General features: G+C 44.8%; 1 long non-coding RNA gene across 1 annotated transcript; it reads left to right on the top strand.

The window, feature by feature from the left end:
• The first annotated feature begins 1,737 nt into the window (after positions 1-1,737).
• Positions 1,738-7,244, top strand: LOC119619674 (uncharacterized). Its single transcript, XR_012091313.1, has 3 exons — positions 1,738-2,159; positions 4,562-4,601; positions 6,003-7,244. It is a non-coding gene; the product is annotated as an uncharacterized lncRNA (long non-coding RNA).
• Positions 7,245-15,262: the final 8,018 nt, after the last annotated feature.

The following is a 15,262-nucleotide window of genomic DNA, read 5'->3' as shown; positions in this document are numbered from 1 at the left end:
CCCTGTCTCTTAAAAAAAAAAAAAAGAAAAGGACTTGCTTACAATATCTCTCATACTTGTAATTGTAGTTGGAGGTCATACCTTCAAGAATAACTACAAAAGCTTTTATTTTTCTTTGTAATAAAAAACCAAATCAACAAAATCTATTCTTCCAGACAACCTCTATAAGCATTCCAAACTAAAATTGATGAGATTCCCTTCAGAATATTTTGTTGTTCCAAATAAAGAAATTCTGTAATATAAAGAGCTTTTTACGGACACAAGTATAAGGTGATGCCTTATGCTTGCCCATCCATCCTATTTTTCTCTATGCTTTGCTGATCTGAGTAGACAGGGTTGGTAATGACCCCAAATGGAACACTTCTCTAAGTGACAGGAAGATCTCATGCGGTGTCCTTCATCAGAAGTACCCATTACCTAGTGCCCTTGTTGGCACTGGAGCTGGAAGGCTCAGGACAGCAGGGAACAGGCAGCCCACAGTTCTGGAAGCAGGCCTGGTGGCAAAGGCCTGGATATGGAGTGTCAGTGGTGGCAGAAGAGGGGAGAGTCACTGTTTTCTTCATTCGTTAATGCCTCTCCCCTGGAGGGAGGGCAAGACCCATGGTCTACACAGCCAAAGTGAGAGGGTGGTTGAGCAATTCTCCAGCAAACTCAGGCAAAGTCAGGCAAGCATATTTAGGCCTAGGAGTCCTGGTTACCACGCCTAAAGTGATAGGAACAGAAAGTGAAAGGAACAGAAAACCAGTCCGTATTTGTTTTATGTGAATTTTGTAGCAATTGCTTTTCCAAAGGAGGAAAGAAAACGTTATTCTTTTTAAAACACGGTTGAAGAAGAGGATGCTTTTCCTATGGACATGGTAGGCCATTTACCGACGAGTTATTATGATAAAAAATACCTACTGAGCCTGTATGGGAAGCCTGGAATTCTTTTACTTTATTGTATTTTCCTCTAAGGATATATTGCGTTATTCCACAACAGGCTGGTCACAATCTTTGAGAGATTTACTTCTGAGACTTTTTGGTGTGGCTTCATTCACACTTCACATTTCATAAGAGAGACAATTTTGACTACTTTGAAAGAACCCTCCCTCAAACATAAACATCACAGCATCCTGACTTCAGAGTGTCTATCTCAACATTTCAGTGCTAGAAGGTTTTTTGGAATGCAGACAAATAAGATAAACAAAATCCCAGTGTGCTTAAACTGAGACCAAGTTCTTTTTTGGAAGATGTGTGTGTGTATGCATGTGTGTGTGTCTGTGTTTTGATGAGCTAAGTGTTGATTATAACCCAAAAAGAAGGAAAAGTGTGAGATTAGATAAGTGTCTTCTAGATTCATTACTGCCGTGTGCATTCTGTGAAATGGGCTTAGAGGTCACTGGTTGTAGCTGCAGGATAAAGTTCAGTTGTTTATTCTCAGTCTGATTGGGCCACCATTGAAAACAGAGTGTGAACTACTGTCCAGAAGCCCTCTGTGAACTTCAGGTCTGCCTCAGGAGGGACGCTTCCAGCCAGGGAGCGCGTGATGAAGTGATGAAGTCTGCAGGCATTGCTTGGGCAACGCCAAGTGGCCACTGGCCAGGGTAGAAGTTAAACCAGGAGATGGCTGTCAAATGCAGTTGTTAGGTTTGGCACATCTTTCTCAAACTGCTGAGCTGAGCAGGAAAGAGAGACGTTTGTTTGTGGATTTATCTCATCTATAAGACACTCTGATAGATGAACTCTGTATCAGTTCTATGTAGAACTCTGCATCAGTTCTATAAGGCACTCTTTAATCTGAATCTTTCTATTTGCTCAAGAGAAAAACAAGTCTGACTTGCATCCCATTGAAGATTTAGATTGGACAGTTTACATCTTTCACCTGCGCCCCCGTAGCGTCCTCTACTGATTTTTCTGTCCTACATTGATTTTTCCAGCAACCTGGGAAGTAACCTCATAGGTGGTTTGGGATGTCTTTTGGCTGTGCTTAAAAATTTCTGACAGATTTGCTGCACATTTTAGGAATATGTTTCCTCTGAATTGTGATGATTTCTTACACTACATTTGCAAGCATGTGTATGCATCTGCAGGAAACATAGCCTGGCTCTGTGAAGGAATACTGCTGTGACCGCAAAACTGTTTCTGTGGAATTTTCTCCGGTGTGGTCATCCTGCCTTCAGGTCAGTGAATAGATGGTGTTTGAACAGTGTCTGGCACAGATACTTTAACCTTAAAGCTTAATGTATAACTGGTATTTTTTCCCCTTCTGTGTCAGCAATTGGCAACGGGACACTGTAAATAAGGATTCTGGTTTGTAAATGGACGTCTGTTCCTCCAGGGGAGGGGAAGGCTGGAGTAAGCAGTTTTGAAATTCATGCTGTAAGTGATAAGATAATTTGAGTAACCTGTAAGACCTGTGGATTCACAGGTTTCAAAAACAGGAAAGTCTCTTGTTTGAAAACCCTCTAAAGCAACATGTGGGCTTAGAAAAAAAGCCGGCTTGTGGTTTGGTGATTGTACTTCCTTATTGATATAATGGCCACTGATGCAAGGCCTCCTGGGATTGCAGCGTGGTGACCGCAGGCCTGACGGTTACCCTGACTGGGTTCTGAAACAGCCCGGGGCTTTCAGCACAGATGAGAAGTCTAAAAATTTCCCTTTTCATTTCCTCTCTTGTGTGACTTTGTCATTTTTTAAAAAACTGGTCACAGAAAAGGGAATTTTGCCCATGCTTTTAAGGAGTTTATCTCGCCTGAGTAGCTTCCCCGCCACTCCTCTAAAATCCCTCCCCAAAAACCCCAAGTTAAAAAAAAAAAGATCTATTCTTGTAGATTTTTTTTTGTGTGGGTCTATGTTTCATTCATCTGCTTTTAGGCTGGATTTATAACAAGCAGATCTTTTAAAATGGTATGATTTTAAAATAAAATTTAAAAAACACGCTGAGATCTTTCCATAACTTTGGCTTCTGGGAGTTGAAAGCACAGGTACGTGCTACATCTTCTGGAAACCTAACCCTCGCACGCCAAGTGGGAGGCTCTTTTGGTCAAATACTCCCAGGACTTATGCTAGAGTTCTGAAATAAGTGAAAGCAGATGCCGTTCCTGTGCGACACAGCTAACTGACCGCAGCCCAGAAAGTTTGGTTGCCTAGCTGTGTGGGGGCTGTCTTAAGCCCTGAAAACATTCTGCATCAGAACTCAGCTTCATAAAGGGGTTCCTGCTCTCCTGTCTGTCCTGGAGGTAGTCATGCATGACAGCTTGTGGGCTGATGGTGCATTTAGGCAGCTGCTTTTCCTCCCTCCCTCCAGGAGGAAAATAGAGCAAAAAGGTAGAACTTACTTCCACACCCAAGTTTCTCCTGAAAGCACTGTGCCTGTTTTGTTTGCTACACGTCTTAGGTATGTATGTTTGCATCTACATAAGCCCAGAGCTCAGGTACGCACAGTGCTCAGGTACACGCAGTGCACACACTTGCTAGCCACATATACTCTCAGTGCACACACAGTGCTCGTGCACACATGGTAGTGCATGATGAATCCACATAGCATCCATGCACACACACAGTACCCACACACACGCGGTACATACACATGGCACCCCTGCACATACACAGTAGACATGCATAACCCAGAAAGTGGTTCTTGCTCTCTCTGTAACCTTAAGACTTTGGCAGTTTTTGTTAACTCCCACACTTGGCAGGATTACATTTCCTTGCGGCCTCAATGACGTGATAGGGCAGATTTATTGGGCTTACAGAAAAAAAGAGAGAGGAGAGAGAGTGAGCAAGCGAATAGTAAACTCTTCTGTGCAGTCAACCTGGGCCTTGGTTTTAAGGTGCAGATCATCAGGGCCAGGAGAGAAGATTTGGCAACATGGAGTCGTTTGGTGAGCGTCAGCAGGTTTCACCGGTAATCTGCTAGAGCACTAAAACACATACTTCCAAAGGTTGCCTTCTTTCAGTTCACTGAAAAATAAAAGGAGCCCCAAGGCTGGACCAAATAACATACATAAATAACACATGCATGCCTGCATGTGTTATTTATGTATGGGCACATGTTTATAGCATGCATGCATGTGTGCTATGTGGATATACCATGCACTTGCACACATATGCTGTGTGTGCAGCACACCAGATGCCACAGATATGGTGGTGGCAGGGTCACTGACAGAGAGTTGGGGAGATGCAGGTGTGAGGCAGGCCTGCTTGGGAACAGGTAAATCACTTAAGGACACAGTGCTTTTCATCTGCTTTGCTGCTCTTTTCCTCTTAAGCAGCATGCGCTGAGATTGCAGAAACCTGAAAGATAGGCAAAGTGTGTATCCCACCTCCCCTTCCTGCCTGACTCTTAAGTAAGTTTTCTTTAAGTATCTTTTTCTTCAGCCTCAGGAAAAAGAGGACCTTAGAACTGAAGGAGCAAGGATCCAACATCACGCTGTTTTTGTTAGCTGCCTATGTGTGTTTGTTTGCTGTGTATCCAAAAGACAGAGGAGATGAACAAGCAAAAGAAAAGAAACAAGGAATCAGATTGGAAAGACAGTATGAGTTTGTACTTATGAAATAAAACTTCTGTCCCTCTACACAGGACCCGGAGTCTGTCCCAATTTCCTGTCTCTAACCTCACTGTAAGTGCTGACCCACTTCTGGCTATTTTTATTTGTTTCTTTGAAAATGCTCACTGTGATTGGAGTTGACTTGCCGACTCTGTTCTGTATCCTTCCCACCACCTGAGTCCCAGAGGGCAGCGCTTCCCACCTCATGCCAGTAATTATGGGTGAACATAGAGCCAAAGGATGGCAGGGTTTTGTTGGTGGTGTGACAAATGGTGACCCCTTTCCTCGCAATCAGAGACACAGGGACAAGCAGCTTGCACCTGCACGTGGAGCTTTGCACATAGCCTTTTGCCTGATTTTCCTCTGTGAGGCAGGCCCCCTCCACAAAAGATGGGCACCTTCCCATGTTCCGGAATTCTTGGGGGTGCGCTGACTCCAGGCTCTTGCCCCAGCTTTGGGCCTGGGGCAGTGAGCATGTGTAGTTACTTATCTAGGATTGCAACCTGAGTCAACAGTGAAACCAGGAAGTGAACTCAGGGTCCGGCATTGTATGGAAAGTTGGGTGTATTTACTTTTCTCTTAAAGCAAACTTTGATTGACTCTTTAATAAGTTACCATGGAGGATATAGTTCTGGTGAGATTTGACTTGGCATCCAAATCTAAGTCACATATTGATAATGGAGGAGAGGAACAGGGAGTCTTTTACGTTTTTCCAGTTTTATCATTAACCCCAAGTTCAGAAATCTGTTTGCTTTTAAAAGTGTCAGTTTCCTCGTTTAGGAAGGTGACAGTTCTCTACTGATGATGAGGTTTTTTTTGATAGAGTCTCGTTCTGTTACCCAGGCTGGAGTGTAATGGCACGATCTTGGCTCACTGCAACCTCTGCCTCCCGGGTTCAAGCGATTCTCCTGCCTCACCCTCCCAAGTAGCGGGATTACAGACATCCACCACCATACCTGGCTAATTTTTGGTATTTTTAGTAGAGACGGGGTTTTGCCATGTTGGCCAGGCTGGCCTTGAACTCCTGACCTCAGGTGATCCTTGGCCTCCCAAAGTATTGGGATTACAGACGTAAGCCACCGCATCTGGCCTGATGAGGTACTTCGATGTCCTTTGTGGAAAGGCCTTATCACCCAGCTGGCACCCAGCACTGTGGGAACCTCTGGCGGGGCTGTGTGAGGAATTAGAGTGACCTTGACTTCAGACAGGCCCGATGTGGGTCTCGACTCTGTCACTTACGGTGTCACCTGAGGAATCCCTTCTCTTCTTTGGCCTCAATGTCCTCCTCTGGGAAATGAGAGTAAAAAGTCTCTCTCTTGTAAGGTTGTTAGAGGGCTCGGCGTGGAGATGGATGTGAAGGGCTAGCAGGGGGTGTGGAACGTAGCATGTGTTTGGTGGGGCAAGCTATCAGAGTTATTTATGACTCAAATCATTTTAATTGTGGGCCATAAAATTTCTGTTTTCTCTTTCCAGAGATTTCTCCAGGACGTTACCTGTAGGAGGTACACAGTGTGAGGACACACTCTTTGCTTTTCCTACTTGGGTCCGCGTGAGTGTCTGGAGCTGCCCTTCGAGGAAGGGAATAGAAGAATGATTCTGCCTCCCTGCTGAGAGGGACGTGGGTCCTGCGGGTGGTCGGGGTGAAGCTTCCTCTCTTTTCTGCTGACAGCACTTCCTCATTAAATGCAGAGATCTGCAAAAAGGGAAAACAAAAACACAAGAAGAAAAACGAGGCATCAAAGACCCTCCTCTTATGCCCATGGGGATTTGGAGGACGTGCTGTTTCTTTACTTTCCCAAAGGGCCCAAGAAGAGCTTCCGGGGAGAGGGAGAACACCCTTTTAGGGGATTCCCAACAGGCCTGTGTCCCGAGGCTCCTGTAGGAGAGGTAGTAACTAGGGTGCAGACCATTTTCTGTGTTACAGGCATCCAAGGAGAGAAGAGAGTGACCCCTTATGACTTGGGAGGCCCATAACGATGGGGTCCTGGATGAGCAGTAGCAAGGAGGGTACGGGGATGGGTGTGCCTCGGGGGCTGACAGTGAGGACAGCATTGTCCCTAGAGAGTTTAAAGACAATCCAGCTCCAAGTCAGACTGCTTTTAAACCATTTTAATTGCCACACACCAGTAAGTTCAAACAATATCAGTGATAAAATCTCCTTCCGTTGGGCAGCCAGTCCTTCTGCTCCCTCCTGATGTGTCCTGAGTGAGTGGGGATAGGGAGGAGCTAGTGTGGCCCGAAGACAAAGGAACCTGAGATATTTCTTTCCTCTTCCAAGCAAGAGAGGCTGGAGACAGCAAATGAGTGCTCAGGGATCCTTGGGGGTCAAAAGAGTGACCTGAGAGAAAGGAAGAGAGGGGAACTGCCACACCTCCTTGAGGGGAGCACCGCAGGCTCTGCCTTGCTTCCCCACCCGTCTAGAAGGAGGGTCTGGAGTGGAGTCCATGAGGGGCTGGGTGGGCCTGGGGCCCTACTTTGGAGGGAATGTGGTAAGCAGACCATACAGGCAAGCAGACAGTCCTGGAGGTTGAGGGCGAGACAAAGAACTGCAGTATCCTCTGTGTCTAAAGACACCTTTGCCTTCTGTCCTGACCCACAGATGGGCACTTCTCCTGCCCTGCCGTGCTTCTGCCATTTCTGGTGGAAATAGCTCGAAAGACTCCTGCTTCTCCACCGAGCAGGGGCATTTACCCATTACGACCCCCTGGCGAAGTGACACGGTTATGCCCATTTCATAGACGAGGAAATGAGGCCCAGAAAGGGGCAGGAATCTTCCCCAGCTGGGAAGCGGTGGATCTGGGACTTGTTTGCCCCAGAGGCTGCCACCTGGACACCTCACTGCCCTCAAAGGCTGACGGGGTCCCCAGCAGCTGTAACCATTTCTTTTGAGTGCTTCTCATTGTGTGGAAAATCATTTTGGGGGTGCACAGAGCTCCCAGTTTGCTGTGATTCAGCACAACCCTGGCGTGTCACCAATGGGAGGTGGCCTTGATGGGCATAGTGCCAGCCAGCCAGAGACCCTCAATGAACAGGGGGCGTTCCAGAGGTCCTGGTGTTTTCTGCATGGCAAGACTCCTACAGAGAGGCCAGCCTGGTTTTCAGACAACAGTTTGCATTTCCGGTGGCCCTGGGGGCACATGTTCCTGTTGGATTCCTGCACTGGAAGTGAACTTGTGGGGCCGGGCTGCCAGCAGTGCCTGCCTTGTGCCGGGGCTTTTTTGGTATGGAAAACCTCAGAGAGGCGTCACCGCCATCTCTTTTTTGCTCAGGATTTGCTCATCTCTCCCACCTGCTTTTTGGGGCTCAAGGCTGGAAGAAGCCTCAGGACATAGGGGAAATGTCCACCTGCTGAGCAGGACCCGGTGTGAAGGAAGAAGCCTTCTTCTGATTCCTCATGGCCCAGCCACCCCTCGCCTGAGCTGAGCCTGGCCACAGGGCCCGCCTGCAGGAAGGGCTGGCCCACGGCTTCATTGTGCTCAGGCTGTGCTAAGAGCCCAGGGTGAGGACCTCCAAGCCCCGGAAGCCTCAGTTGGCCAAAGTGCTAGATGCACGTGATCTGCCTTCATCCCTGCTTCCCTCGGAGCTTGCATTTTTCCAAATTCAAGAGAGGCTCCACCTTTGAGAAGACCCGCCTGTCCCGGTTATTTATGTGTACCCTATCTCCCTTTGTTCCGCAGAGCGGTGTGCATAAAAGGCTTTTGGGGAAGGGGAGAAGTGCGGCTCAGTGACTTGCACAGGAAATTGGAAATTGGATCCCAGGTCTACCCCCAGTCCTCTGACTCATGCTTAAACAAACCCAACACATGCCCTGACCTTTGCTCTCTCCCTCTATTGCAGGCCGTACCTGCCAGCAGCCCGCTCTCCTGGCCATGCTGCGGCTCACAAAAGTCCAGCATTTGGCTAGCTTCCTGGGGGAATGAATCTCTCCGAGCCAAACTAATGCTATGCATGCAGCCTATGATTTTTTTTTTTTTTTTTTTTGGTCTTCCACAAAGTGAATACTTACTTTTTTTTTGCTCTTTAAATTGTCATCCATTATATTCATCAACACAGAGAGATGGAACACATTTGGCAAAATTATTTTAAGTAGCACTCCAACCTGTGATCGTAATTTCAAATCAAGGAATTTACTGAGCAGCTGTGGGGAAGAACAAAGGGCCTGAGAGTGATTTAGGGCCTGGGGGAAGGGAGGTGGTGGAGTTGAAGGCCCCAGCCGGTAGCAGAAACAGCTGGGGAGGTAGGTTGTGCACACCCGTGGGGGAGCCGGCCTTCTCAGCCCTGCCATCCCATCCACACATGCCTCATCAGAGAGTTTTCATCTGCTGAACATACCACATGTAGCACTTCAAAACAGATAAACTAAGCAGAGGATTCAGATTCAGTTTAATACCCTTGCCGAGAACTTCGGCTCAGGAGTTGGACAGGCCTGGCCTTGAATCCTGGGTCTGCCACTCACCGGCCTCAGTTGCATCATCTGTAAAATGGGGCTAATGTAGCAATCACTTCATAGGGATTACTATGAGGTTGAGTGTTTATTTGACCCAGTCACTGGCATAGAACAAGTGTTCAAAATACTATTATCATCACAAATATGCAGAAATGTTCAATGTATACACTCGGTTTTTGCAACCAATTAATTCAATGAGCATCTATTGAGCACCTGTTATATGTTAGGTGCAGGGCTGGGTGCTGTTTGGGTACAAACACGTAAAGCATAGGAATTAATATGCTATTAGATAAACTAAAAAGACTTCTATTGACTTAAAAAGTAATAATGACTTCCAATCATATTTAAGTAATTAACAAAAGAGCCTTTCTTTTTTTTTTTTTTTTTTTCTATTTTTGAGATGGAATCTTGCTCTGTCTCTCAGGCTGGAGTGTAATGGTGCTATCTCAGCTCACTGCAACCTCTGCCTTCTGGGTTCAAGCAATTCTTGTGCCTCAGCCTCTGGAGTAGTTGGGATTATAGGTGCGCCACCATGCCCGGCAAATTTTTGTGTTTTTAGTAGAAACAGGGTTTCACCATGTTGCCCAGGCTGATCTTGAACTCCTGACCTCAGGTGATCCACCAGCCTTGGCCTCCCAAAGTGCTGGGATTACAGGCGTGAGCCACCGTACCCAGTCGAAAGAGCCTTTCTTGACAGATGGTCTATTAGAAAAAATTTGAAAAGAAAATGTAGAGTTGAAAAAAATAAGAAGGAAGCTGCATTCTTTTTAATTGTTTCTGAACTTGTTGCTTTTCAACACAACTATTATCTAAATTAACTTAATTTCTTAACATAAGCCCTGCTTCATACCCGGGAAGCTTCAATCAGCTAATTTGCAGATAATCAGACCTGTTTACAAATAGTCTGGTTTGTCTGAGTGACTTTCAGTGACACATGCATACTTAGAAAGGGTATCATTTGCCGGGGATTAGCCAGTTCTGCTGAATTACAGTCCTCGGAATTAGAAGTCATCTAGTTCAACCTTTCATCCTTTTAATAGAATTTCTGGTAGATAACAGCTGAGCTTCTGCTCAGACTGCTAGAAATGGAGAACTTACTACTTCAAAACGTAGATACTGCCCGGGTTGAACAGCTCTAAATGTTCAAGATGGAATAATTAATAGTAAACTAATTGAAAAGAATTTGCATAGCACATCTCAAGGACAAAAATCCCTTCTGTTGTTTTTTCCTTTGGTCTTGGTCTCCACCTCTGTCATTTGGTGGTGTTTGGACTGCCTGTCTGTCTTCCCCTTTTACTCCGAGCGGCCGCCTGCCCTCTGCCCCCTGCCCCCGGGGGAACAACAATGGCTCTGATCACAATTGAGTGGCCAAGCGTATCATGCCGTAGAAGTTTGGAGCCAACACTCAGTTCAAGTTGCTCCTCTCCTTGTTCTCTAGGTTGGCTCCACTAGGTTCTGCTTTCTTGGAAAACAACAGTGAACTTTGTTTAGCCAAAACCCTATTTCCCAAGCTGATATTTGCTCACTGGCCTCCCCTCCTCCAGCTGCTCCCAACTGCTGACCACTTCTTGAGCACACTGCTAGCTGCTTCTGCTGTTCCAGCACTTCCTGGAAGGCAGCTGCAAGTGGCCGAAGCAGATGGAGCCCAAGCCCTGTTGCTTGTGGCCTTGGCTTACTGAGCCTGAATCCACAACCAGATCATTAGAAAAGGAACGGTGTGTGTGCCCACCTTTGAAGCCAGCAGGCCAAAAGAAGGGTGAGCAGGACAGCGCCATAACACCTAGAGTTACTGTGTTTGGTTCACACTTCTGGTTTCCTGCAGAATTGTTAGAATTTTTTAAAAAAGGAAGCAGCAAGTTGAGAGCAACTAAAGTAAAAAGAGAAAAGTGATACAAAGGGAAAGGTTTATTTTTGGAGCTCTTAGATTCTGAAACTCCTTCTGACTCTTTTATCCTTTTACCTCTCCCATTCTCCTCACTGGGCTCTTTGTCCTCACGGGGACTGTGCGTCTCTGATCTCACTCTAGCTCTGGGTCCCTTAGGCTCCTCTGGCTTTCTGGCTCCTGGAGTGAGCCCTTTCAATGAGGCCCTCCCTCAATTTCCCATCCCTCTTGTTCTTCTGCCATCCAGACTCATCACAGCCCAAATCGGAGACTGCTGGCTGCACGGCTGGCTACTCAGAGCGGCTGGAGACAGCCATGCCCCAGGGCGACTTGTTCCACGGTGATCTGACTGGTTCACCCAGGGGTCTTGGACCTCACAGACCTCATCGGGAACATCCAATGAGGTTTCTTTGACAGGAATGATATTTAAAACAATTTGATTTAGTTATGAGCATTTAAGAAACAGGAGATCACCAGAAAATCCAGAGTTTTAGCTCCACAAGCAGAACTGGAGAGCTGGCGGTACCCAGTCTTTACCCATTCTGGGATGACCACTGGCTGGAGCTGAGAGGCAGCGGCTTCTCTGACATGGGGCACACACTCCATTTTACTACCATCTCTGCAACAACAGGGAGTGTCTTCCTGGACCCCCAAACTGAGAATTAGATGCCTTTGACCAATGGGCTTGCTTCCTGCCACTCCCCAGACGACCTGATTCATGAGATGCCTGCCTGTTCCCCGTGGGTATCTGAGTTTGCAGCCCATGCTCAGTAGAGTTTATTCAGCAATCCTTTTCCTGACCTATAGCAGATTCCTAGCCCATCACATTTCTAATGCAGTTGTTGCAAGTCTTGTCCAGACCTTTCAGACCCTTGATCTTTCCGGGAGATTGTGCCTCATACATTATTGAAAAGATTGAGGCCACACAACAGGTACTCTGAACGCCTCAGCTTTCTGCCTTTCTGCTTCTAAGGTCTCTCTCTCCATTCCTTCCTCTTTCCCTCCTTTTTAACTCTGTTTTTCTTTTTTTCATCACTTTAAAAAATTGTAAAATAGAGTGTACCTACAGAAAAAGGAGGCCGAGGCAGGAGAATTGCTTGAACCTGGGAGGCAGAGGTTGCAGTGAGGCGAGGTCATGCCATTGCACTCCAGCCTGGGCAACAAGAATGAAACTCTGTCTCAACAAAAAAACAAAAACAAAAAAGAACCAAAAAAACAAAAACAAAGATATACAGTTCAGTGATTTATCACAAAGTCAAAACCAGTGTCATTATCAGCCTGATCGAGAACTAGAACTCTGCCCTCCTTCGCCCTGGACGTACTCCTCATTCCCCCGTCCACCTCTACCCTCCCTCCCTATCAGAGGTGACCATTATCCTGACTTTTTATGTGAAGCATCTTTGATTATCTTTACCACCAAAAAAATATATATAAACAGATGTTCATAGCAGCTTTATTCATAACTGCAAAAACCTGGAAGCAACCAAGATGTCCTTTAATAGGTGAATAGATAATAAACTGTGATACATTCAGGCAATGCACCATTATTCAGTCCTCAAAAGAAATGAACTATCAAGCCATGACATGATATGGAAGAATCTTAAATGCATATAACTAAGTGAAAGAAGAAGTCTGAAAAGACTATATGCCTTATGATTCCAACTATATGTCATTCCGGAAAAGGCAAACCTGTAGAGGCAGTAAAAGGATCAGTAATTGGCCAGGCGCAGTGGCTCACACCTGTAATCCCAGCACTTTGGGAGGCCCAGGCGGGCAGATCATGAGGTCAGGAGATCCAGGCCATCCTGGCTAACATGGTGAAACCCCATTTCTACTAAAAATTAAAAAAATTAGCCAGGCATGGTGGCATGTGCCTGTAATCCCGTCTACTCGGGAGGCTGAAGCAGGAGAATCACTTGAACCCGAGAGGCAGAGGTTTCAGTGAGTCAAAATGGTGCCACTGCACTCCAGCCTGGGTGACAGAGCAAGACTCCGTCTCACACACACACAAAAAGGATCAGTCATTGCCAGGGATTAGGGGGAGGGAGGGATCAAACAGTGCAGCACAGAGGGTTTTTAGGGCAGTGAACTGCTCTGTATGATACTGTCATGATGGGCACCTGTCATACATTTGTCAAAACTTGTAGAATGTACAAGACCAAGAGAGAACCCTAATGTGAACTCTGGATCCTGGGCGATACCGATGTGTCAGTGTAGGCTCATGGATTGTAACAATCACACCGCTCGGGTGGGGGATGTTGATAGCGGGGAAGGCTGTGCTATGTGGCTGGCAGAGGGTATTTGAGATATCGCTGTACCTTCCGTTCAGTTTTGCTGTGAACCTAAAACTGCTCTAAAAATGTAAAATCCTAAAAAGAGGGAAAAAGGTCTCTTTAAATGCTATAATTTAGTTTTTGGCTAAACTGAACTTTAGCATTTCAATGCTAAAGCCGGTTTTTTTTTTTTGTAACTTTATATAAATGTAACTAAACAGTATGTATTCTTTCATGCGACACACTTTTTACTCAACATTATACTTGTGAAAATCATCCAGGTTGTCATGTGTAGGTGTAGTTTGCAATTTTTATCAGTGGATAGTATTACATTTTAAAAAATGGCATAATTTGTTGGTCTGTTCTGCTCTTGGTGGAAATTTAGGTTGTTTCCAGTCTAGGGCTATTATAAATGATGTTGCTATGATCATCCTTGCTGTTGTGTGCTGGTGGAGGCATATGTGTGTTTCTGAGGAGTCTGGAGTCTTCTTTGTGGAAGGGTTTAATTATCAATTCAGTTTATTGAATAGAATAGTTATTGGGCTAGTTAAGATTTACATATTTTCTTGTGTCCGTTTTTGATAAATTTTCTTTTTAAGGGATTCACCAATTTATCTAAATTTGCAAAATCTTTTGGCATAAAACTCTTCATAATACCTTCTTATGATCTTCAATAAACGTGGTTCTGTTGTGATGTCTCTTTATCATGCCTGACATTGATTATTTTAATCTTCTCTTTCTTTCTTTTGCCCCCTTGATAAATCTTGCTAATTTTTGTTTGCTTGTTTGTTTTTTGTTTGTAGACACAGGGTCTCACTCTGTTGCCCAGGCTGGTCTTGAACTCGTGGCCTCAAGCAGTCCTCCTGCCTTGGCCTCCCAAAGTGCTGGGATTACAGGCCTGAGCCACCATGCCTGGTTTTGCTAGGGTTTTAAATCAATTTTATTACTCTTTCCAAAAAATCCAGATTTTGATTTTGTTGATACAGATGCTCCTTCATTTACAGTGAAGTTGTGTCCCACTTAAAGTGTGTTTTTAACTTAAGATATTTTCAACTTATAATGCGTTTATCTGGACATAATTCCAATGTAAGTTGAGGAACATACTGCATGCATATTGCTTTCATATTATTGGAGTGATAAAATCATAAGTTGAACCATTGTAAGTTGGGGACCATCTATATTTCATATTTTATATTTGTTTTTTAGTGCATTGAATTCTTCTTTTTCTTTGGATTTAATTTTCTGTACTTTTTCTAATTTCTTGAGATGGCTGCTTAGTTCATTAATTTTAAGCCTTTCCTATAATCAATATATGCAATTATGCAATTATAGTTATAAATATTCATCTAAGCATAGCTTTAACCTTATCCCATGACCTTCAGTATGTAATGTGTTTATTATCATTCTATTAAGATATGTTAAAATGTTATTTTGATTGTTTTCATGGGTTATTTAGATGTATATCTGCATTTTCAAATACATGGGGCCAGGCGCAGTGGCTCACGCCTATAATCCCAGCACTTTGGGAGGCCAAGGCGGGTGGATCACCTGAGGTCAGGAGTTCAAGACTGGCCTGGCCAACATGGTGAAACTGCATCTCTACTAAAAATACAAAAATTAGCTGGTCATGGTGGCACATGTCTGTAATCATAGCTACTTGGGAGGTTGAGGCAGGAGAATTGCTTAAACCAGGGAGACGGAGGTTGCAGTGAGCTAAGGTTATGCCACTGCACTCCAGCCCGGGCAACAGAGCAAGACTCCATCTTAAAAAAAAAAAGAAAAAAAAATTCTTGGGAGTTTTCTAATCACCATTTTTGTTACTGGATTTTTAGCTTACTTGCAATGTATTTAAAAAGTGTATTTTGTATAATTTCAGTCATTTGAGATTTGCCAAGACATGCTTTATGACTCAGCATATGGTTGATTTTTGAAATTGTTTCTTGCGTGTTTGAAAATAACGTACATTTGTAGTTGTGAGTTCAGTATTCTATATATGTCCATTAAGTTACAGTTCCCGATTGTGTTGTTTGAATCTTTTATATCCTTACTGACTTGTCTGCTTGTTCTGTTAAATATTGACAGAAGTGTGTTAAATTCTACCACGATTGTGGATTTGTCCATATGTAGATAT

This window comes from Chlorocebus sabaeus, chromosome 25 (assembly GCF_047675955.1).
Source record: "Chlorocebus sabaeus isolate Y175 chromosome 25, mChlSab1.0.hap1, whole genome shotgun sequence".
Classification (NCBI taxonomy): domain Eukaryota; kingdom Metazoa; phylum Chordata; class Mammalia; order Primates; family Cercopithecidae; genus Chlorocebus; species Chlorocebus sabaeus.
The sequence above is the reverse complement of the archived record's forward strand: the minus strand, read 5'-3'. Positions and strand labels throughout refer to the sequence as shown.